Here is a 26,975-nt window from a genome sequence, read left to right as displayed (position 1 = left end):
AACGCGGAAAGCGCATTAAAAATTATTTCAAAGTTTATTTTTTGACGTTTTTGCAAGACTACTCTAATCGTTACATAAAGTTCATTTTAAAATATTATGTAGTTGATGTTGCTTCAGAAAATTAGGAAATAATCACAAAATATTCTTTACTTCCCTTTACCCACATATTAGCTAGATCAAAAGTAAGCGCTCTGTACGCTAATTTTTTTTTTATTGCTCTTGTAGGCAGACGAGCATACGGCCCACCTGATGGTGAGTGATTACCGTCGCCCATGGACTTCAGCAATGCCAGGGACAGAGCCAAGCCACTGGCTACCGCTAATTAATAAAATGGTATTACTTTAAGTGCTACAAAGTATAATATTTTTTACTCTCTAATTATGAATCTCAATAAAATTGTAGTTTAGTATTCCAATATCAGCTAATACCTATAGTTATTCGTCTCTGCGTTATACCCGTTCAAAAACAATAGTAATGAGCGGTAAATTCACATGATTGGTTTTCCGTATAAACTCATTTTAGTACGCCTACATACCGAATACATTATCGCGTTTGAAATTGAACCGAAAATAGCCTTTTGACAAGCATCATCACACGTCCGAAACCACTTCATTTGCTTTCGTCGCCAAACATCTACTATTAAATTCTAAAACAGTAAATAGAGACTTGTGAGAATTATATCGATTACGATTTGTGATTTGTTAATTAGGTCAGATATGTCATAAAAGTTTGACAGATTAATCTTACATCCAACCGATGCCGATGTGGTGTTTTTAAAGGACTGTTTTTTTTGTGTTATAAGTAAAATTAACTGTGATCTCGATCATAGGTTGATTAAACATAAAAGTGCAATTGAATTTTATTCATATAATGATTGAATTGCAATTTTTTAATGTTGCATTGCATTGATCCTGCAGCTATGTGATTTCGATTAAATACAGTCCTGATTGTAATGACAAGGATCTATATATTAATACGTGAAGCAAAAACTTTGTATCCCTTTTTACGAAAATTGCGCGGACGGAGGAGTATAAAATTTTCCACACTTATAGAGAATATAGAGAAGAAGTGTACAATGCTATTTTTTTTTTTAAATAATGCGTAAAAGATACATTAAATCAATAAAGGAAACATTACACACACTACATACCATGTATTTGACGCACACACGCATGCATACTATTTATTGTCAAACTTTTGTTCTTGACGTCTGTAGTCAAATTGGGAATAGATTATATATTGTTTGTCTTTATTAATATTTTTTTATAGAGTAGCCTTGGTGAAATTTGTGAATAAAGAAGTATAAAATACAATCATAATAGTGTACAAACTTACAATTCCAATTAATTAATGCTGTAATTTTACCGCAAATAATACTGTCAATCTATTTCAAAGTTTATTAACAGTTTTATGTGTAAAATTCACAGCGCAATCTAAAGCGAAAACTTTTACAAAACTAGGATAACGAAGCGGTTGACATATCTGCTCCTGAAACAATTCCCGAACACGTGTTGTTCCGAACAAACTCTAACGCGCTCCACTAGACACGAAAGGATCGTCTTATTACAACCTTCTGGATAAAGTTAGTTCACGGCTTACTGTGATACAGACTAAACTCGAACAAAACACTAGTGTTGAACAAATGTTATTTCACATTTACCACGTCTACGCTAAAACTCACCGGTCGATTTCAAAATTACACATTCGACACAGAATCATCGGAGATTTTTGGACCTGTTGAATGGACGTGGGAGATTTAGTAGTGGGCCTTAAAGGAAATGACAGCCCTTAAACTAGATAATTGAGACTAAAACCTCATGTCTGAAATTGAGTAGCGGCATTCACCTTGTGATATCCCTGGGCTCCAGTGACCACTAATGATGGACCGTGAACTCGATCACCTGTCTATACAACAAAAAAAGAACCACTCGTGAGCTGAAAACCCACTTAAGTACAATTTAAAACGGAGTTTAATCCAAGATTCAAAAGATATCTAAGATTTCACAAAAAAAAATAAGTATGTTATAAAGTTATAAATTAATAAAAAAACACGAGATTAATCCGTAAAACTAGTTGTGTCTGCGACTCGCGAAAACCTTAAAATATCGTATTACACTTTTTTAAATTGCTAATTTGGCGTTAAAGTTCTCACCGGAGCCCATAGACATCAACAATGTAAATGCCGTTACCCACCTTGAGACATGAGTTCTAAGTCTCAGTTTTTACAGTACAACGGCTGCCCCACTGCTTAAACTGAAACGCATTATACCTAATAAATAAATACCTACGCCCTACCGGCCGTAAATACTATTACTAAAGTGACAAAAGTACAGAAGCTGAGCAATTTTTTTATTAAATGATATAAACAAAACATAAACGAAAACAAAAGAAGACGATCCAAACCAAGCCACAAGTATTCTTATAATTTTAATAAAATTAAATTATTAATCAATATGTCTTGACTCTGGGATAGACTGGACGAATCTTGATGATACATTCTTGACATACTTGCATACGTCATAGTGCTCTGAGGAATTGTTTGAGATGATCCCATAATTTATCCCATCATCGTCGTTTTTACCATCGCACCGCCCGCCACCGGCGTAGAGGTCATCCATACTACCTGAAGCCACAGATTCATCCATAGTACGTTCCCAGAGATCTTTTTTGCCACGTACCATCCGGCTTTGGAATAAGCTCCCCTCCACGGCGTTTTCCAACCACTATAACATGTTCTTCTTTAAACGAGGCTTTTAAAGAGTACCTAGCGGTAGGCAGCGGCTTGGCTCTGGCCTTGGCATTGCTGACGTCCATGGGGGACGGTAACCACTCACCATCAGGCGGGCCTTATGCTCGCCTGCCTACATGGGCAATAAAGAAAAAAACCAGTATTAACAAAAAAGAAAAATTAACTGAGTTAAATATATTTTAATCAATGATTCTAGCTTCAAACTCGAACACGAATTGTTTTGGTTAGAGCCTTAAGTCTGTATACATTTGCCAAAAATAGGACCGGTCGCACCAGCACGTGGACACTATCGAAACTTGTTACAAAAGAAGATTGTTTCTCTGCAAATTTAATGTGCTGGGGCACGTAAATCGAACACTACAAATACAAACATAGAAATTTATTTATACCATGTTTCCCGGTAAGGGTTATTTCTTTAAAAACCCTTCGTTTACCCAAATAAAAACACGATTGCTTTTAGGCCCATTAAATTTTGTAATTGGAATCCAATGCAATTAACGCTTTGACCTTGTATCTTTTAAGACTTTGGTTTCTTTTTTTAACTGGTTCGATCTTAATATAAAATTTAAAAAACTGCTAAAAATTTATTTTCATTGACCTAACGCAAAACTGTAAGTGTGATACATAGTTGCCGTGAAAATTTCTATATTGCGACCCAATGGTGCATGTTTTTACATTATATTAACCATTCGCCCTAAATTCTGTACAATAAGTTTAAATAAATGTAAATAAAAACCTTTATTATTTAAAACTCTTTAGTTTTTGGAACGAAGTTCCCTACGGCAGGCTTGGAGGGGATAGGGATTTTGCTGCGCGACCGAACTGAAAAAAATGTGATAGTAAAACCGTAAGAAAAAATCCGTGGAAAAAAGTGCGTGGAATAAAACCGTTAAATGAGACGTGCGCAGGCGCGACAGTCGTATACACAAGCGAGTAGTGTATAATACCTTTCTCTTTCTCCCTCTTTCTTTTCGTTCTCTCATCCCTTCTCTCTCTATTTTGTAATTATTTCTATTTCTATGTAATTTTATGTTGTCAAACAAAAATAAAGAGACATATTTTGTTATTTTAATTGATAATTTGAATTACGAATTTATTTTTATTTTACGTAATTTATTATTTCCTAAAATACTGAATTTCCTAAATACTTTCCTGTACTTAAATAAAAACTCATCAGCAAAATTTAAGAGAAAAATCAAGAAAACCAACATAAAATTGAGCACGATTTTTTTTTTGCAAATTGTGTCGATTCTACATTAGCCGAAGGAACTTCGTTCCTACCTGGTGTCCCACGACACCACATTTATATTTTCTAAAATAAACTCAATGAACAAACCTTAGCTTTGGTGAATTCGCTCGACATCACTGCGTATTTTAAGTATCTGCGTATCTAAGACGCATTGTGAATCCAATGGGGTAGCTATTGATATTCTATCTAATTCTACTGCGATGTGCTCGAGTTTGAAAAATATGACAATACAATTGAGGATTTAATATTATGTTTTAAGGTCACTAGCGGCGTCCACATTGTGATGTCTATGACTGCATCTTAGTTCTAAGACATCTTAGCTCAGAAGAGCTTAGAAGTGTAGTAACTTTTCTTCTTCTTAGTCATGAGCGCTAGAGCAATAAAAAGAAGCTATTTTAATTGATAATTTGAATTACGATTTTATTTTTATTTTACGTAATTTATTATTTCCTAAAATACTGAATTTCATAAATACTTTCCTGTACTTAAATAAAAACTCATCAGCAAAATTTAAGAGAAAAATCAAGAAAACCAACATAAAATTGAGCACGATTTTTTAAAAAGGATTTTTCTTCAGTGTAATTCAGTGTCATGGAGTGAAGTCCATAAATAATAATACTTAATATTTCAGAAGTGAAGGCTGTCATTTTAATAAAAAGTAGAGTTTAGTTTTGTACAGTTGATTAATACTGTTTACTGTTTCATTTTTAATATTAGGGTAACCCGTAATATTGAATTGTATTGAATTGTATGTATTGAGGTATGAAATTGCCAATTTGTACTGAAAAATTGAAATTCGTTTTTTTTTTCATTTAACATATTTATTTAATCAAAATGTCTATCATTATTATCTATACATTGATGCCATCTATTGATGATTATTATCTATTCGGTATTTCGGGGGCGATAAATCGATCTAGCTACGATTTATTTTCAGAAAATGTTGTTTTATTCGTGTTTTCAATAATCAACTCTTCCCGACATCTATTGGCGAATAATAATACTATTTTTTTTAATTGAGGGCAACTAACCGCTTTAAAGACACAACAAGACGGCGTTATCAAAAAAAACCGAGCAAAGCTCAGTCATCATCTAGTTACAATAAAACGGCAATTTCATACTTTGAACCCTATTATTAATTTTAGAAGAGGTTAAAGGTTTTAAATGTTGTTTTCTTAATATATCACAGAAAACGCAATTAAGTCTTTTATTGTTTATTCATTCTGATGTACTCCATATCTATCTATATAATATATTATATAAAAATGAATTGCTGTTCGTTAGTCTCGCTAAAACTCGAGAACGGCTGGACCGATTTGGCTAATTTCGGTCTTGAATTATTGGTAAAAGTCCAGAGAAGGTTTAAAAAGTAGATAAATATGAAAATGCTCGAAATTAAATAAAAATAACAATTTTGTTTTTCCTTTGATGTGTCCCCCGTCGGACGGATTCCTTTTGTTTGTTTTAAGTTTATTTTATACAAAAGTTTAGGTCTTTTGTTTATCGATTGAGGCACTACGGGTCAGCTAGTCATTATATAAATGTGGGAATGATGTTTTATTGAACGCATGATATGATGGATGCAAGTTGATGTTTGTGAACGCAGCGGTATATCGAGAATGGAAGGGGATGACGTGTGAGATGACAGAATGACGAATGGATGAACGACGACGAACGAAGCACGAGCACGACGGAACTATTAAAATTTATATTAATAGTATTGAAATAAAACGTGGAAGTAGTAAACGCGAAACTTTTATTTATTGTCTGAAGCCTGCATCCCACATTTTGGGGGCTTCGTCCGGGATCGGCCAAAAGAAAAGGCAAGTAATAATAATTGTTTCGACGCCATTACGAGAAACAAACAACGCGTCAATTGTACGAATATACACACGACGTATTTAAATCTTCATTGTGTACGACGATCACAAAAGATTGATACACGAGGATGGCAAGACGACGATCAAAAAGCCAGTCCTTCGATGACGACGACAGTATTTTCGATCGACCAACGCGTGGTGGAATGTTTCACTTAACGGAGAATATCATCAGGAAGTTTGACGGCAAAGACAAAACTTATGCTGTAACAAAGTGGATACAAGATATAGAGGAAAATGGTGACATATTCGAGTGGACACCAAAGCAACGGTTATTAGTGGCTCGACGGTCATTAACCGGCACGGCAGCTTTGTGGTTAAATTCTGAAAAAACGTTTCCATGCTGGGATACTTTAAAGATAGCCATCAGTAAGGAGTTCCCTGACACCATAGACGCCAAGACTATTCACGAAATGATGAGTGCTAAAAAGAAAAAGTCAAATGAATCATGCATTGACTACATGTTTGCCATGAAAGAGCTTGGACGCCGAGGCAAAATGGCGGACTACGTGGCTATAAAATATGTTGTAGATGGCATACAAGATCAAGAAATAAATAAAATAATGCTATATGGAGTCACAACGTACGCTGAATTAAAGGAGAAATTAAAAATATACGAGATTTTGAAAGAAAAAATGAAGAAAGAACCTATTTACGGAAAAGAGCAGAAAATTACTAATACAAGAGAATGGTCATCAAAAGTTCGATGCTATAGCTGTGGAGAGAAGAGTCATAAAAGTGAAGATTGCCCGAAAAAGATGCAAGGAAAAAAGTGTTTCAACTGCAACGTGTTCGGCCATATTTCTTCACAATGTCCGGCAAAGGCGGAAGCGTCATCGACTACGGCTAGCAGCGCGAGAACGGAGCAGCAACCGAAACGCACATATATCGCTACGACGCAGGAGGGCGCGAACACAATTTTCGAAAATCAATCTGACGAAGTTCACAACGCTATGAATGCTGTGATTGGCTCTGCGAACAGTACGGTGCGCGACAAATGTCATAACAGTGAGGTTGACATTTTAAAAGTAAATAAAGAATGTAAAGTGTTGAAAAAAACTTTGAAATTAGTAAAATTGTGTAATAATAACGAAATTCATGCATTAATTGATACTGGTAGTGAAGTTAATTTAGTAACCATGGACTACTATGAGCAAATAGGCTCTCCGACGTGTTTTAAAAATGTAAACACAGTTCTTACCGGTTTAGGCTCATGAAAGGTAATATCAAGTGAACAATTTAAAACAAACATTGAAATCGACGGCTACACGTATCGTCATATAATATTTTATGTGATTCCTAGAGACAGTATACCTATTAAAGTGATATTGGGACATGAATTTTTACGAAATGTTATTACAGTTATGAAAGATGGTTTGGTATGGATGAAACCAAATGATTGGTTGTTTAAGGTAAATTGTTTTCCATGTTCCTTTTGATGGAAGAAGAAAGACACAATTTCATTGACAGTAGAGAAGAACTTAGGAAGGAAGCGAAGAAACAAATATTTACAGTACAAGAAGAAAATAGAAGAAATTACAACAAGAAAATGAAAGAATATACTATATACAAGGAAGGCGACTTAGTAGCTGTGAAAAGGACTCAGTTTGGTACAGGAATGAAACTGAAACCAAAGTTTTTGGGACCATATCGAATAGTAAAGGTCAAAAGAAAGAATAGATACAATGTTGAGAAGGCTGACGCACAAGTTGAAGGCCCTAACAAGACTACTACATCTGCTGATTTTATGAAAAAGTGGCCTGATTACTTAAGTGACTGAATAAACAGAAAGGATGAGTTCAAGATTGGTAGTATGAAAGGATGAGTGAATTATATTGTTAACCCTAGTTATAGTTCTATTATGTTACATTTATTAGCATACGATGTTCTAATATCCTTTTATCATAAGATGAGTTTTGTTTTTTTTAAGTTAGTTTTGTTGTAATATGTTCAGTCTTTAGTCATATGATGTTAATGTAATAGTTGTTAATTGTTTTGTTTAAGAATGATTTATAACTTTTTGTATAACTTTCTCTATGTTGTAAGATGTTAGTGTTATAAAAAGGTAACTCTGAGGACAGACTTACGTGCAGGACGGCCGAATGTGGGAATGATGTTTTATTGAACGCATGATATGATGGATGCAAGTTGATGTTTGTGAACGCAGCGGTATATCGAGAATGGAAGGGGATGACGTGTGAGATGACAGAATGACGAATGGATGAACGACGACGAACGAAGCACGAGCACGACGGAACTATTAAAATTTACATTAATAGTATTGAAATAAAACGTGGAAGTAGTAAACGCGAAACTTTTATTTATTGTCTGAAGCCTGCATCCCACATAAATATAGATAGTTAGTTGAGAATCACTTCAACGCTGTAAAGAGATGTGGTGTGGGTCCCAAATCAATGATGACAAGCAATATCTGAATTATTAGTTACGCTTGCAATATACTTATTGCACCACAATGGTAAGTTGCAGCAATGTGCACGTTCAAAGTTACCAAGCCTCGGAACCGGCGTAATTGTCAGGCAACTGACGCGGAAACTGCAAACTTCAACACCGACTCACTTAATAATCTTTGAGGAAAATTCTAATGGACTTTTTCTTTTCGTGGGAAACAATTTTAGGTCTTGTCTTTATATTTTAATACGTTGACTGCCGTGTAGGTGCCCTACGTGGCGCACTGAAGTAACTAGGTCGATTTTTGTTACTAAGGAGCCTGTAATGTGTTAGTCTTTTAAGTCTCTTAGAAATAGATTGATTCTCAGAATCGTTCGGATTCGTCGTTCCCAGAGTCTACTAGATATTCCGGCGCCTTAGAAGATTGAAGAGAGAGAGATCGAAATAATTACTTCAGTGCGCCACGTAGTGCACCGGTGACCTACATGGCAGTTAAAGTGTTAAACTAGTCAATGAAGGCAAAATTACTATCGCAATATCGAAGAAATTAGCGTCTAAAGTTATATCGAGTCGATACATAATTCACAAGGAATAACAACAACGGGAAGCCATTTCGGTCGTCACGCAAGCGTGGCAACAGCGTTCTCGATGCAAAATAACAAAATGCGAATTAATCTTAATTGTCTTAAACGTTGTGCCGTTTTCGAATGTGCAAACAGGGTTAATTACAACGGAATCAGTGTTATTCGACGAATGAACGCCGAAAGCAAACATGGCTGTTTAATCTGGAACATTCTGCGACGCGGAGGTATCAACACAATAGCGGGACGTTACCTAAAGCTAAGCCAAATTGGTTTCACAGAAACAGAGCTCAGGAAATTTGGTCATTACACGGTTAGCATTGGTTTAAAAAGGAAATTTAGATTGAATACGGTGTACGAAGACTACATGCTCAATAGAATGGACTCTGCGATAATATAATGAAATGAAACGCAATACGAAAATTTATAGGAAAGTAGCAATGAAATATGTTCGCATCTTCTTTCGTTTTTTACTATATATATGTATATATTCGCAAGCCCTCAATACGCTTATTGAAATCATCTATTGAAGCAATATCCATACGTCGATCACCGTGTTCTTTTCCTAATTATTTTTACTATATTTCCTAAATTCTCCCTAACTTACAAAGTGGGAAAATTTAGGATCCTACCTAATTTTACCTACCTAGTACTGGTGGTAGGACCTCTTGTGAGCCCGCGCGGGGAGGTACCACCGCCCTGCCTATTTCTGCCGTGAAGCAGTAATGCGTTTCGGTTTGAAGGGTGGAGCAGCCGTTGTAACTATACTGAGATCTTAGAACTTATATCTCAAGGTGGTTGGCGCATTTACGTTGTAGATAGTCCGGCTATGGAATGAGCTCCCCTCCACGGTGTTTCCCGAGCGCTATGACATGTCCTTCAAACGATGCTTGTGGAGAGTATTAAGCGGTAGGCAGCGGCTTGGCTCTGCCCCTGGCATTGCTGAAGTCCATGGGCGACGGTAACCACTCACCATCAGGTGGGCCGTATGCTCGTCTGCCTACAAGGGCAATAAAATAAAAAAATAAAATAAAGATGTCCATGGGCTCCAGTAACCACTTAACGCCAGGTGGGCTGTGAGCTCGTCCACCCAACTAAGTAATAAAAAAAAATATACCTCATACTATGCGTTTAAATAATGCAGAAACCGAATTATAATGGTACATATCCTTCTAACGTGCTATGAAAATAGCCCTTGACGGTACATAGCAGCTTATATATCTACCGCTGTAATGTCGCTGTAATAAAGATAAATAAACACTATCGAGTGAGCCACTTAACCGTCATCATATAAAAGGCAATCCAAAAAGAAAAAAAACTCTTTGATCCCTCAAATAACGCAACTACAAAAATAGTGATCCTAACGAAACAATACTACAAACGAATAAGCAATATCATTCTGTACAATATCGATTGAATTTTTAGCGGTAGGCAGCGGCTTGGCTCTGCCCCTGGCATTGCTGAACTCCATGGGCGACGGTAACCACTCACCATCAGGTGGGCCGTATGCTCGTCTGCCTACAAGGGCAATAAAAAAAAAAAAAAAGAATAATCGAGTAAGGACAATGAGAGGTGTGTGCCTACGCGATATACTAAATATACGAGATACTTTTAAACAAACACGGAAACAGACTGTATTGTAAACCATAATACAATTTGAAAGCATTACATACATTTCTGACGAAGCATGTTGCGGATATTAACATGTACTTTTAGGTTAGGAATATTGTCCTTTTTTTTTATTAAAGTAATTAGATTGCTTTAATTTAACTAACTCTTAAAATACTAACTCAATGTCTTATAATAACTAAAATTTGAAAGCGAACCTTTATTTACACATGTTTACTAACGAAGGATCGATGATTTCCGTTTTTTCTGTTTCTTGATAATTGTATTCTATTAATCATTCTTGGTATGAGCTGTTACTATCATATTTCTTAAACCGGTCAAATAAAATCGAAATAATTAATCTTCTTTTTTTTAAATCACAGACTTTTATTAAAAACAGTTTGACTGAATACAGTTTACATTGCGTTTTATTTGTTAAATTGTTAATAGAAAAGATATATGTAATCCTATGTACCCATTCCAAAAAGCATATACTCCGACAGCTAATCAGAACGGTAATGTTTCAACCAAAATTTGCAAAGGAAATTTTATATTATTCTTTTCTCTATTTCTCTTCTATTTCTCTTTTAGGGGGCTGGGTGTGCAACTTTTCAACAAGATCCCACTAAACGTTCAATTACTACCTGTTCATAGATTTAAGAAAACTGTCAAGGAACGTTTATGCAACAAGGCATATTATAAAGTTAAGGATTATTTACTAGATGGCACTATGTGGGAATGAGGCGCTCGCTCCTGGCCTTTTCATTTTTCATTATTATTAAAAAAAATTTAATTGTATTTTTTGACTTGTTTTTTCCTTTATTGTAAATATTTTTATTTATTTAAAAAAAAGAAAATATTTAAGAAAAAACAAACAAAAAAAAGACCGCTGAGTTTGTTTCGCCGGTTTTTCTCAGGACTGTGGCTTTTTTTGGAACCGGTGGTAGAGTTAACATTGTTATTTGTATTTTGAAATTCAACAAGTGTGTCATACTGACATCTAAGTTGAAATAAATGATTTTGAATTTGAATTTGAATTTAATCAAAAAACAAATCCTAAGTTGAGTTTTCACTAAAACAAAATCGAAATGAAAACAAGACTATCAAAGAAACACGATATTGAAATACAACACATTACATTGCAGCGTGAACGATGTATCTCGTTCATATATTCAAGTTGCACAAACGGGTTATGCTCCAGAAAGCGTTCGTGCTCGCATTGTCGCAGCGTCGCGTTTGATTTACGATAAAACTGCATGTACCGCTGCATCCACTTACTCTAAATGAGCATTCAATATCTACGAGAACGTTCGAACACTAAGCGAGCACTCAACAATGCATGTTTTACGATCAGCGAAGTGCGGCCGCGGACATTTTGTTATGTTGCGAGCTTCTAGAATACGATATAAATATTATTTACGGTTCAAAGATAGGTAGCGTAATGTGAAATTTTCAAAGGTTCGCGTTATTAGTGCGCGTGAAATTATTACTAACAGTGAAGTCGTATTTTATTGAAACGACCATCATTTTAATCGAAAATTCGGTACATCAAATTTATGTTCATCATAAAAATAATGCATGAAAATATATTCAAGATAGAAATTTCGCTTACATATGTACATACATACATACGTTCACAAATACATATAGTTTACACTTATGCTCACGAATTCAAATTCTCAAAGAACATTTGTGTTTTTAAGCCCGTTCTCTGTCTATGAACGCGATGCGTGGCCCAATGGTTTAGTAGTTAGCAGCCTTGACTGCTGAGCTAAGGTTGATTCCCACTTCGGGTAAGCATTTGTGTGAAAACAGGTTTGTTTCCTTCGTGTCCGGATGAAATCTACGTTATATATTATCTATGTTATATAAAATCTATATTATATGTATAATTCAGCGTATTTAATCGATACCGATCTCATATCTCTCTGGTTCCCATAGTACATAAAATCTTGGTTTGGGCCTAAATGCCCTTGTGTGATTTGTTCTCTATTATTTATTTGTTGTTTTTTTAATGTTCCGCATGTTTTATTAATCATAGACTCGTTCAATAGTTAAAGTATAAAGTAGCCGTTTTAACGTAGTGTTTGTTTTAATTAAAGTTAAATCTGAACAAATTCAGTTCGAAGTCTTCCTTTTTAATCACTAATTTTGAAATGTGCTTCGGCCATAAGTTTTTTTCTGAAGTCAGAATTCAAGATAAGCACAGAGACAGCAAACATTTCAGTATTTTAAAAATATAAATAATTCAAAAATATATATTAATTTCAAACAATCGTTTAAGAAAATTGCAAGGCCAATTTTATTATTAAATACCACTCACACATAAAGTAAAATATTAAATTTAGTACAGTACCAAATTTGGTGTTCTGTATACCTACATCATGTTCAAATAGAATATACCATTAGCTTACTTCAACATTACATTCAAAGAAAATAGCCACTGTATAACTTAATTGTAGTACAGCCTAACTTTCTCGATTTTAAACAAACCTTGAACAAACACCTTGTTATTTACCGCGCACGAATACATTAGCCTTATCCTGCCTATTTCTACCACGAAACATGATGTCTTTGGGCTTCAGTAACCAGTGAATACAAAGTAGGCTTTAGCTCAGCCAATAGCTCTCAATAGCTCCATAATGAATGAGCTATAATCCAATACACATCAATTAAATTATTTGAAATTATTCTGTAGCATTTCGTAATTAACAAACGCGTGATGGAAAATAATTTCATTTGCGTTTGAATGGTAAATATAGAACTTAATGATACGATTAAATAAAATACAAAAAACAATTTTATATACAAATTTGATAATTATAATACTGACGGTAGCGGGCATTATTTTATTTTTTATTGCTTAGATGTTTGGACGAGCTCACAGCCCACCTGGTGTTAAGTGGTTACTGAAGCCCATAGACATCTACAACGTAAATGCGCCGCCCACCTTGAGATATAAGTTCTAAGATCTCAGTATAGTTACAACGGCTGCTCCACCCTTCAAACCAAAACGCACTACTGCTTTACAGCAGAAATAGGCAGGGCGGTGGTACCTACACGCACGGACTCACAAGAGGTCCTACCACCAGTAAAAACACGAATACAAATACAATACGAATACGAATTGCATAAATTTGCGCTTCAAACATTATTCTAAAGTCTCAGTACAACCCAATAACTACTCTCTTTAACCAGCAAATTCGAACGCACTATTTCTTCAAAACATTATCCTTCAAGTACCTACGTTTTATTCTAGAACTATAATATCAAGAGAAATTAATTGGACGACCGAACAAACAATCGTGTTGTACTTTTTACTGGAGTGGATGGGCCGATGAATTCACGGCCCAATTCATGTCGCAATCTGTATACTGTGAAAAGTGAATATTTACGTCAGTTGTTGACAACAGATCGATGTCGTACTAGTTCGTACCATACTAGTGCAACTCGCCATACCAAACACTAAATAGGAATTAGGGGGATCGGGAGAAGACTAAGAATCTAAAATTACGTGAGAATGCTACTACTACCACGGACGGGTTGATTGTAAAGTAAGTCGTTTGAGAAGACTTTTTTGTTTTTTCCTACCTATGCTGATAGCCTTGAGAGGCTATTTCAGCTTTACCCTAACATTGAGTAGACTCTGCTCGCATATTCTTATATACTAATTAATAGCCGAAAAACATTATCATTATTAACAGTCGAAAAACACCATTGTTGTTAATAATTGAACAGAACTATTAGTCTTAATATTCTAAAACACTCTATCGTTATTAATAATCGAAAAGCACTATTATTTCAATAGTCTAAATTTACTTTTATTTTTCGATAATAGAAGTATAGTATTACTTTGAATACTCGGAGAACACTATTATTTTAAAGATTCGAAAATCACTATTACGCAATAGTATTTTATTATTCAGTAGTATTATATTACTTAGTAGTATTTTTTTACTCAATCGTGCTATACTACTCAATAGTAATAACCTAATGGACTATTGTCCAACACCGCTTTTATTATTTAAATTTGAACAGCATTACTATTAGTTAGAGCCTATGTCTAACATGACTCTAACTTAATTTTTAGAGTGAAGCTATGGAATTTTTTGTGCTTTTAGATTAGCAAGCATGCTGACGGTAAGGTGTTGTCTATAGGAGACTCTAGAAATCAGCAGTAGTGAATGCTAGGTAGCTTCGAAACATTGGGTGAAAGTCTTGATTGTACTGTAGTGCCAGGATCTGCTCTTTAGAACGGAACCCGCGTTGGCTTCGAGACAGCACTAGAGGCTGATGATACCTACCCGTGTGGAGTCACAACCAATTGAAACAGGCAGATGTTAAATATAACCATTCTAAGTTATTTCGTATTGCTTATTATTTAAAATTAAATTATTTCATTATTATTATTATTTTTAAATTATTTCGTAATTGTCTCTAGTATTTATAGGTTATAATAAAATCGGAAGCGAATAATAATTACATTCACTCGTCATCTTGAAGCTATAATTAGATTATTATAATAGATTTATTGCCGGAGCCGATACTGAAAATCTTTGGAACATTTTTGGAACATTTCTAAAGTAATGCGGTGTTTTGAAGAATATTGATGTATTAGTATTATCTAAAAGTACCAATGTATCAAGGCTATATTTTTTATCTGTAAAACGTTCGAAATGCCGAAGATTGTAAATGGATGAATTTGAAATTGGTAAATGCAAAATTAAGCCGTTGATGTCTTGTAGATTCAAATAGCACCAAAGCAATCGAAAAAAGGCTTATTGGTATTACAGCTGCTAGCATTAATGTAGTGATTTCTATGGGCTCATAATAATGGGTTAACGTCATGAGAGCTAATAAAAATGGTGCTGTGTGTGTATGTGTGTATTATGTTATATGTGTGTTTAAAATTCGATTTTTTAGCCTGACTTGCAGCTTTCCATGTCGTATGCTTTCATGAGTTTTTTTAGCACTGAGACGTACATTATTTAAAAACATATTCTTCAAATAACTCGGTACCAGTGTTCTCGTAACCTATTATTTTGTTTCAAGTAAAAATCTGAAAGATATTCATACTGATTATGAGTATGATTTTTACCAACATACTGTTCTATAAATCAGCGAATTTTATAAAATTCTCATTTAGATTTTGTATGATTTATTATAAACACAAAAAACTTTTAATCAGAAATCATAATATAAATATTTAGTATACTAAAAATATTACTTATACATTTAAAACGAAATCGACAAATGAATTCTGCAACGTCATTTTGTAACTAAAGTCATTTTAAAAACGTAGTGAATAGAAAAGTCATTACTTACCTCCCCTTTATGAAGAAGCATTAAGTAGGTTACCGTATGCACTATACAGTTACTAACCTATACAATACACGAAACACTAACTCGCTTATATTAAATTACATTAAAATTACTTACACTAAGATTATTACATTAAAACAAAGTTAATAATTTTTGGAAAGTTGTCGTGCTCGCGTAGAGCGCTCTACGTCAAGCAGCTACGGCGTAGGTCCGCGCTGTCGTAGCGATCGCGTTGAACTGAATAAAAACCACGGTCAGTCCTTACGTTAGCTTCCGAGTACTTATTTATGCTTTGAGTCACGTAATGAACGCGTTGCTAATGAATAATTAGCGAATATAGACTTGTAACTTTTTTTAGAAATATATGTTTTAACAATTAATATCAAATTGATCCAACGCATGGTCCAAAGATATGAAATATTAAGATTTTTAGTGTGATTTGAATCTTTCGTTGGAGCTCATAGATACCACAGCCAAATTCCTGTCACCCTTGATATTTAAGGTCGAATACACGATTAAGCCTATGTGGATGCAAATGTCGCTCTAAACAGCTAACGATGCTCTTAATAATCGAATGCGAGATCGTTTTGTGATAGAATTAATAAATATAGCGGTGGTATGAATGTTCTCAAAATAATAATAATGTTCTCAAAATATGATATCCCGAACACCGGTACTCATTTAAGAGAGCAATCCGAGAGAGGGCAACAGGGAATTTAGATAGGAAAATAAGAACTTCAGACTGCAAGCCTTTCCATAAAGTACTCGCTTATGGAGATTTGACCAAAATAGTTCAATATTGGCTACTGCATAGTCCATTTTATGAGAACTGTGTTAAATGAAAATTTAGACGACAAAGCGGATACTACAGCCACAATTTTTTTTAATGCTTAGATGGGTGGACGAGCTCACAGCCCACCTAGTGCTAAGTGATTACTGGAGCCCATAGACATCTACAACGTAAATGCGCCACCCACCTTGAGATATAAGTTCAAAAGTCTCAAGTATTGTTACAACGGCTGCCCCCCCTTCAAACCGAAACGCATTACTGGTTCGCGGCAGAAATGGCCGGGTTGTGGTACCTATCCGCGCGGACTCATAAGAGGTCCTACTACCAGTAAATAAAACACCACAAATGTCTAATACGAACTATTACCATGGTCGGACCAACAGAATATGAAATAATGAAATATAGCAATTTTGTCTTATTTTATTACTTATAATGTTGAACAAGTTCACAGTCAGTTAGTCATCTGGTGTTAAGTAGTTATCAAAGGTATAGACTTCAACAATGCTAAAGCCAGTACCTACCTTAAGACATGAGTGCTAAGTCTAAGTTTTATATTATAACGGATGTTCCCCTTCAAGCCGAAATGCACTAGTGCTTAATAGCAGAAATAGGCAAGATGATAGCTACCCGTGCAGACTATAAGACACTCTACCACCAGTTATTACACAAATTAAAAACTTTGCAGGTTTTATTTTATTACACGATCTTATTCCTTCATCGTGGTAGTAATTCATAAATATGGGCTAAGTACGTATTTTATTAGAAAAATTGATACCTAATTGTGGGATTGGAACACTCCGACGATTGCTTTGCTCGATACCAATGCACCGAGCGCCTTCTCTTTTAAGCCACGACGGCTTAAAAGACGACTTCGTAACTCGAAATTTACTACTCGTCAACGAGAAAATCAACATCCAAGGATTCACGCCGTCGTTACATCACTACTACTACTGTCAGCCTACAAATCAGCTCACTGGGGGATATTCGCCATAAAACCGCTCATGCGCAACTTGCAGTTAGCTAATTCTCACAACCCTCAACGGGTCGTCGATCTTGCAGGGGGCTAACCCACATTACATCACTAGCACATCCTTACGAATCCATCAGATCCAATAACCTTTGCATTAGACGCCTTCAGCTCTAACAATAGGAGCAGGCGTAGAGACCACGGTAACTGTACTCGTCGAACTCGACAAAGAGTTCGACATGCAACCTAACCCATGCGTCAGCTCGCTCTTTGTATATTGTTAAGGTTCCACTAACCATTTTAAACCATATAAGACGTGAATCTTTTCATTGGAAGATATTAAAAACAACGTTGTGCCTTTAAATTTTATCGACAAATTTTACTTGAACAAAAACACGAAAATTATTCATCAATACATTTTTCGGGTATATTAAAGCTAAATTGAAACACGTACCGCTTTAATTAAATGAAAACTTACAATCGCAGATAATTTACAAAATCAGATACAAGTTTGGCGTGTGTTATATTTCATTGCTTAATAATGAACTTTAAAAACAAGCTGCCAAAGTCTAGATTGCTGTTCCACTTGTGGAGACATTCGACATCTTGAACTTCACGTCAACAATTGCGCATCAATTACTTTTTTTTTATTCTCTTGTAGGCAGACGAGCATACGGCCCAGCTGATAGTGAGTGATTATCGTCGCCCATGGACTTCAGCAATTCTAGTGGCAGAGCCAAGCCGCTGCCTACCGTTGAATAAAGTATAAAAAAAGATAGAATAAATCAAAGCAATCAAAGTATCAAAGATGATGTAAAAGAAACAGCATTACATAGTTTTAAAACAATAATTGTGCATTAATAAATTTATATTGTCAATAGCATTTTTGTTGCCCTCGATAAAGGACTAGCACACGGTCCCATTGTTGGAGAGTGGTAATCGTCACTTGTGTAAAATAACAATGCCAGAGGCATCTTTCCACTGACTACCGCTTTAGTCTTTCTAAACCTCGTTGCTACATGGACAATTCACTCGTGAAATAGCACTAGTGAAGCACTGCGAAAAACAGCATATTCTAGAAACGAATGTCCCAAATATAGTAACTTAAAACGCACTGTAAACATTAAGATAAAAATTAAGCCTACAATATAAGATAAATTTATAGTTAATCTATAGTTTATTAGGAGTCGTTTTTTGATGTGAAACATCTATAGCCGCACGTAAAACCGATTTCTGGCGTTTCTGACGCTATATGATGATATATATACAGTCTATATGCAGTAGTGTGTACGGTGTGGCGACGCGTCGCCATGCGCAGTCGACTGTGCGATTCTCTACCCCGGCTCCGTAGTGTATACAGTGTTGTTTACTACAATACACATAACCTGTGTTTTAGTTGAAAACAAATTATTTTTTCGTAATATTTTATTTTATCATTATCACATATTTAGTTCCTATCTGTTCTTTTCTGCATATTACTTTTACAAAATAATGTCGATGTTTCACATCTGCCAGGCGTCCCGTGACGGCCACATTTTTTTGTTCAAAACATCCGACGAAGGCCAAAAAGAATTCGATACTTGACTATCGTTTTATTTTGATACTTGGAATTATCATAACGCAGAGGAAAACCTCGCTGCCGTCAGCGTAGCTTTAAGCTTAGATGAAGATAGTGGGACGAATTGGATGGTTTGCGGAACGATCGGAATTCGAGCCCTCTGAATTGCGAATCTTGGGGAATTGTTTATGATAAACATAGTGAAATACTAACATTATGGTTTTACTTTTTGGCTTGTACAGAAATAGTATTTATTGCTGATCACATTCTGCCAGGTCTACTGGCCAGTGGCCTCAAAGAGCTATTTAGGCCTCACCTCAAGTAGTGTCCAAGCTCAGGGCATTTAGCCTCAGAAAGTTTGCTAAGATCTCGGTTGTAATGCAGCCGTGCGGTTCCCATTTAAAGACAGTCGACGGTCTTATTTAATTTTTAGCTTTCACAAAGTGAGCTGCGGCACTCGCAATGAGATTGATCTCGGTGGGATCAAGTGATCACTTAACCCTAAATAGTCATTAAGCTCGTTTGCCTATAAAAAGCATCTGTTTATCTATCTTGGTCGTAAAACACATCTAATTGGAATAAATCAAATACATACAAAACGGATAGTTAAAAACAGAGCAACATATTAAAGTCTTATTTAAAATTGTATCAATAAGTTTTTTATTTATATTGCTTAGATGGGTGGACGAGCCCACAGCCTACCTGTTGTTAAGTGGTTACTGGAGCCCATAGACATCTTCAACGTAAATGCGCCACCCATCTTGAGATATAAGTTCTAAGATCTCAGTATAGTTACAACGGCTGCCCTACCCTTCAGACCGAAACGCATTACTACTTCACGGCAGAAATAGGCAGGGCGGTGGTACCTATACGCGCGGACTCACAAGAGGTCCTACCACCAATATAGTTAGAAGTTCATAGATCTCATATCGATAACACCAATCATGTATTTAAGTAAGCATAAATCAAAGTGTAAAATCATATTATGTTTGATGAGATCAAATTTCTGTAAGGAACACAATAGTCCAGCAATTTTATCAACATTACAAATCACCGTATACAGTTGGCAGGTGTGCCAATAGTAGCGGCTATGTACCTTGACGTAATTCACAGACCTGTGGCACTTACGAGCAATTTCGGTGAAACTACAGTTTCAGTAATAAATTAAAATGTAAATACTATTAGAGGAAATAGGGTTATATTTACCTATCTATGCAATTATTTAGTTTAATAGGTACAACCGACAAGAAGGCGAAGACTAAAATGATTGTAATAAAACAGTAACTAATGTTCAACTAACAAATAAACTTGCTCCATTAAAAAAACAGATTTGAAACAAATTATAAATTACAACAGCAATAGCGTGAGGGAAAGAATTAAAGTAATAATTACGTTGCATGCGATGAGCTTAGAGTTTTAAGTTACATGCATTGGGCTTGCCACGATGACTCGTTATGTGAAGTAACAGTTGAGAATAGCCAGTACCTCAACGCAAAGTGGACGTATTCCCTTCCGCCTATTTCTGTGGAGTAATGGTGTGTTCCTATTTGCATTTAGTTGCCTGTTTCCCACACTTGAGACTTAGACCTCAGTGCGACCAACGTCATACGCCTCGTTGTGACATAAGCCTTTGGTAATTAGTTCATCAATAAAATACGTCTACGTCTACGTAATAAAATACGTCTCACTAAAGCAATGGCTAGTTGATTAGCCGATCTGGGAATGCAGATTTGGATAGGTATTATTTCTATATATTACAGATGCATTGTTAGCTATCAAAGAGAGCACTGACCTGTGTCTGGTGCCGGTATCAGTGTCTGGAAAAAGGAAGAGAGGCCGCCCCAGAACAACTTGGCGTCGCTCGGTGGAAAAGGAGCTAGGTGTCTTGGGCATGACGTGGGAGGAGTTGTACCAGACTGCCCAAGACCGATATAAATAGAAAAATCGGATTCGAGCCCTACACCCCAGCAGAGGGTAATAGGAAATAATTATGATGATTACAGATGCATGATGGGGAGCGCGTTATAAGAAGACTTGGACGAACTGTACGAGAGGATCTGCGAGATAAAGATGTGGGTACAGAGATAACATATGATAGGCCTGAATGGAAACAGAGGACATACTACGCTAACCCTACATACTGTGATAAAGATAAGAAGAAGATTACACATGGAAGAAGACACATGATAAACGGTATCTCTTATCCCTTTTCATTTTTTTTTACACTAGATGGGTGAATAAACTCAAGGTTCACCTGTGAAGTCATTATTTGGAGAACATAGACGTCGTCATATCGTTAATACCACCGATCGTGGCATGACGACGGTCTCAATTTTAACATCCTTTCATTAGCTCGTTATGTCTGTCATCATGTCAATCATGAAAATCATTTAACTTTGAAACATATAATTTATTTTATAATTTTTTTTTATCGTTGGAAAATAATTATGTTATTTTGGTAGCGATTAATGATTTTGTATTTGAATAAATGATAATTGGAATTAAGAACTGGTAACACTGAACGAAGTTAAGTTTGTCATGGCGGGCGAACTTCAAGTCATTCTATTCTCTTGTGGACAGCGGTCGCACGTGGCGATCTTACAAAAACCCATTGGCTCTAAATTATCAATAATCCTTCTTTTTTTTTATTGCCCTTGTAGGTAGACGAGCGTACTACCTGTTTGTGAATGGTTACCGTCGCCCATTGACTTCAGCAATGCCAGGGGCATAGCCAATCCGCTGCCTACCATTAAATCTTGCAGTCCTTTATGATTTAGGTAATTTAGCCGTATGTATAATTAAAATAGTGAAGAGTCAACACTACAGTCTACATATTTCAACGTCACCTGAAGGCGAACGCCCACCATGGAATCCTTTGCTGACGATTTCAGGAATCCATCATATGCTGGTGGTAGGAAGTATTGTAAGTTTGCACGGGTAAGTACCACCACCCTGCCTCTTTCTGCCGTGAAGCAGTAATGCGTTTCGGTTCGAAGGGCGGAGCAGCCTTTGTACTGTTAAGAGTGAGATCTTAGAACTCATGTCGCAAGGTGGATTTTACGGTGAGCGACATTTACATTGTAGATCTCTATGAGCACCGGTAACCATTAAATACCAGGTGGGCCGTAAGCTCATCCAACTATCTAAGTAATAAAAAAAAATACAATAGCTCAACCTCGTGATGCCCTGATATATGTATATGTATATTACAGTTTTCCTACACGAACTAAAGCCAGAACATTCGCGACAAATAAGCAGAATGATAGTAGTACCTAAGCGTGCACTTTCACTACACTCTCGACCATAATTAATTACATAATTTCATGAATTATGCGGGGTTTTTTCACATAAAATTTTGCTTTTAATTCAATTTAACTTTTTCGAAGTCATGATAATAATGCGTCTACGTAAATAACACTGTTGTTTTAAGAGCTACACCCCGAGTTCGTACGCCCAGCACTATTACGTGCATACCATTTACGGGAAGATCCCACTGATTATTTTGTACCCGAACACATTATATTTATTTTCCGTATTAAAATACATTTGTACGACTTTAGCTTGAAGTCCGTGTACAATTGTAGAACTTACACTATAAAAAATGATCGTTAAAAAAACAAACGAAGTAATTCAGGATTAATGTTGGATGCTCATCGCCCGTTACAGACATCGACAATGCTAAAGACACAGTCAAACTACAGTCTACTGCTACCAGCTCTTTTCTAACATTGTTTAATCTATCTATATATATAAAAATGGATTGCTGTTCGTTAGTCTCGCTAAAACTCGAGAACGGCTGGACTGATTTGGCTAATTTTGGTCTTGAATTATTTGTTAGTCCAGTAAATGTTTAAAAGGTATATAAACAAGAAAATGCTCGGAATTAAATAAAAATAACAATTTTGTTTTTCCTTTCATGTGTCCCCCGTCGGACGGATTCCTTTTGTTTCTTTTAAGTTTATTTTATACAAAACTTTACGTCTTTTATTTATCGATTGAAGCACTACAAAGTCTGCCGGGTCATTTAGTAAAAAATACAGAAACGGTATTAAAGGATTAAATTTTACATTGAAATTCATTATAGACGTAATCTGCTTCGATGCGATGATAAAATCTCAAAGAATTCTTCAGAGCACTTCCCCCCTAGCAAGAAACGCATAACATTTTAATAAATAAAAACTTTTGATATTTTCCCGTAATAGAATCAAATAACGTAGTAAATAACAAAGCATTGTGAAAACAAACAACAACCAGCTTACTCGATATTCACTATAACTAGGTAATTGCCTCCCTTCATTGAAAAGCCTTGACTACAAGGTGATACATCAATCGATATATGACGCAAATCCGACTTACAGAATGTACTTATAAGTACACCGATACAAATACTTTAATTCTGCTAAAGATCATAATGCTCTGGTTCTTGAGACAATTAATAAAACTTTTGGTCGTATATGTGAAAGAAATTATAGTTTATTTCCCAACGGTACTGAGTTGAAATTTGTCTTAAAATTTCGGCAGAAGCTAAACACTTTTGTTCGTGAACTTAGTATTGTCTTTAGCTTTTGCGAGTCGTAGATATAATTAAAACTAAGTTTGCAGCTTAATTTCGTGTTTTTTATTATCATTACATTAATTACGACATTTTTAATACTTTACAGTTTTTGTGAATTAAATTATAACATTTATTTATAACAAAAAAAACAGTTGTCGGGATGTAATAACATAATTATTTGTTAAATGCAGTTATTTGTAAATACCCAAACGTTAAATAGAAATAGGAGACATCAGTTATCAAACGAATTAAAAGTATAAACAATTTTAATTTGTCTACTACACGCGCAAACTAAAGAAAACACTATAAAGAATACATTTAGTGTATCTAGTTTATATTTGAACTAGCGACCCGCCCTCGCTTCGCTTCGGAAACAGTACATTTTATTATTGATTTTCGTACCGCGGGTGACACCGCGGGGCGAAGCTAGTTTAAAAAAAGTAGCCTAAGTTACTCCTTATATCATTAACTACCTATCAGTCAAAGTCTTGTCAATATCGGTTCAGCCGTTCCAGAGATTACCCGGAACAAACAGACTGACAGACAGACAAAAATTATAAAAAATGTTATTTTGGTGTATGTAGCGTATACATATTCATATGCATGTAGTAAAAAGCGGTTATTTCAATTTTACAAACTGACACTCCAATTTTATTTATATGTATAGATAGATTAATCGCTATCTTCTTACGAATACAAATTACAAAAGTCGTGCTGAAAATTATTAAACGATTCACGTTCACATTTTCTTATTACACAAACTACAACAATCAACTGTATTCGTGTGCAGTTCGCATTTCACTAAGTATTTTGCATACATAATAATATCGCTTTAACTTTTGTTGCTGCTTTGCATTAAAATTACTGTAAAATTGTACGAAGTGCACATTTCCGCTTCGTAAATTTGTAAGTCTTAACTAATGCTAATGTTTCTTGCAGCTTAGTTCCGAGTACTAACTCGTTACGAATAATACTCGTTACGAAGTAACGAATTCGCGTTTATCAATAAATATTAGGTCTTCACCTACGAAATTGCCGGTTAGTTTAGAGAAAGCTAAAATGTTTTTATTACATATAAATATTTTTAATTTCTATCATTTGAAAATTTGCACCCATGGTATCAATGCATATCTTTCAGTGCATTGGTAACTTTTCGAAGCCCTTCTTAAAGAAATTAGATCTACGGGAGCTAACAAACTTTTCAAAGGTATTTTGCACTGCCTCTCGACTATTGAATTTTATCTCGGCAGTAAATGTTGTTTCTCTCGAAACTTTGGAATAAGTCAAGTCTACCAGTGCAAGGTCTGATGAGTATGATGGACATCGCAACTCTTGTAGCTTAGAGACTGTCTGTTGTGTTTGTATGAGGTCGACCATTGTCATGTAGGAGCAGCGGGAATGAGCAATTAATAAAGGCTAGCCGGAAATTCGCAAGGTTCACCATCACTGTCCAATTTCTCACAGTACACGATCGCAGTAATGCTAATGCCATTTGATGAGAAGCTGTGATGAATTTTACTAGCACTATACCATTCCCAAACAGTTACCTTGACTTTTTAGGGATAAGTTTAGGGGATTGTTTAAGTGCTTTACCAGAATCTAACCAACAAGATGATCATTTACGATTATCAAATAGAAATCATTTTTTTTTTATCACAAATGAAAATGCGGTTCGAAATCCCTTTGTTTCTATATGTCTGTTAAGCTACTTTTTCAGATCGTACGGCACCCACTTATAATTTATTTTGCCTATTTGACGCAAATGTACCGATACTATTTTGATGCTAACGTTAACAGCTGCTGCTAGTTCAGCAAACGATAGAGCAGCTATCACTATCGCCTTTATTTCGTCGTTGTTGACTTTGGTTTTCGAGGGATCACAGTACTCATTTTTCAACTCAAAGTTTCCATGTCGGAAGCGTTCAAACCAATAACGAGTCGAGAGTTCTTTTGTAGTGTTCACTCCGTACACGTCATTAATGTTGGATGCCGTTTTTGCGGCATTGCAACTGCCAATGAACTCGTATTACGTAACTGCTCGTATTTTTGTCGTGTCCATATCGATGGAAAAAAAACAAATGTAGGTATGTAGTGGAAACGTAACACTAATTAATAAACAAATGTTTCAATTTGAAAATAGAATTCTATATTGTAAGATAAAATCAATTTGAATTTACCATTTATTGTCAGCTATAATAAATTAGTTTTTAAATGGCCAGTGTAAAACTTAATAGGTATTAGTATTATTACTAGAGGTCCCGCAGTAGTCCAAATTCGACTATAATTATTTGGAATTGTAAGTTTGTACACTATTATGATTGTATTTTATACTTCACAAATTTCACCAAGACTACACTATAAAAAATATTAACAAAGGCAAACAATATTTAATCTATTCTCAATTTGACAACAGAAGCCAAGAACAAAAGTTTAACAATAAATAGTATGCATGCGTGTGTGCGTCAAATACATGGTATGTAGTGTGTGTAATGTTTTCTTTATTGATTTAATGTATCTTTTAAACATTATTTTAAAAAAATATTAGCATTGTGCACTTCTTCTCTATATTCTCTATAAGTGTGGAAAATTTCATACTCCTCCGTCCGCGCAATTTTCGTAAAAAGGGATACAAAGTTTTTGCTTCACGTATTAATATAGATTGAAAATTATTTTGAGTAACCAAAGTCGTCATCGTTGTCAAGTACATTTTTTTTATTGCCCTTGTAGGCAGACGAGTATACGGCCCCCTTGATGGTGAGTAGTTACCGTCGCCCATTGAGTTCAGCAATGCCAGAGGCAGAGCCAAGCCGCTGCCTACCGTTGAGTACTCTCCACAAGCCTCGTTTGAAGAAAGACAAGTCATAGCATCGGGAAACATATTGCGAATTTTGCGATAGACAGTGATGCACCTGCGAACCTGATATTTCTGATGTCCTATTCATCAATTAGCGTAATGTTCCGTCTACATTCTGAGCAAAAAAACTATTTTTTCGTCAATATAAATGCATACGTGCACAAAAACTATACTTGATACGTGCTACGTGCCTGCCTAATCAAATAGTGAATCTTTTTTTCTTTCTTTCTATAAAACATTGCTCGAGTAAGCACACGAGCGTACGGCCCACCTGAAGGTAAGTGCTTACCGTCGCTCATGGACGTCAACAATGCTAGGAACAGAGCCAAGCCGCTGCCTATCAAACATTACAACTACTAGTTTTTATGCATAACGAAATCTTAAAATTTGCTAACATTTTCCGTTTCCATCAAATGATATCCTCTTCTCGCATTAAAACTGTATAACCTCAAAACT

General features: G+C 35.4%; 1 protein-coding gene across 1 annotated transcript in view; it reads right to left on the bottom strand.

Annotated features, from left to right (window-relative positions):
- LOC101741207 (suppressor of lurcher protein 1) overlaps positions 1–16,034 on the bottom strand; it is a 338,026-nt gene extending 321,992 nt beyond the window's left edge. The window contains exon 1 of the mRNA XM_038011405.2: positions 15,799–16,034. The gene's annotated coding sequence lies outside the window, so the exon portion shown is untranslated. The remainder of the gene's footprint in view (positions 1–15,798) is intronic.
- Positions 16,035–26,975: the final 10,941 nt, after the last annotated feature.

The sequence above is a fragment of the Bombyx mori genome, chromosome 6, assembly GCF_030269925.1.
Source record: "Bombyx mori chromosome 6, ASM3026992v2".
Lineage (NCBI taxonomy): Eukaryota > Metazoa > Arthropoda > Insecta > Lepidoptera > Bombycidae > Bombyx > Bombyx mori.
The sequence above is the reverse complement of the archived record's forward strand: the minus strand, read 5'-3'. Positions and strand labels throughout refer to the sequence as shown.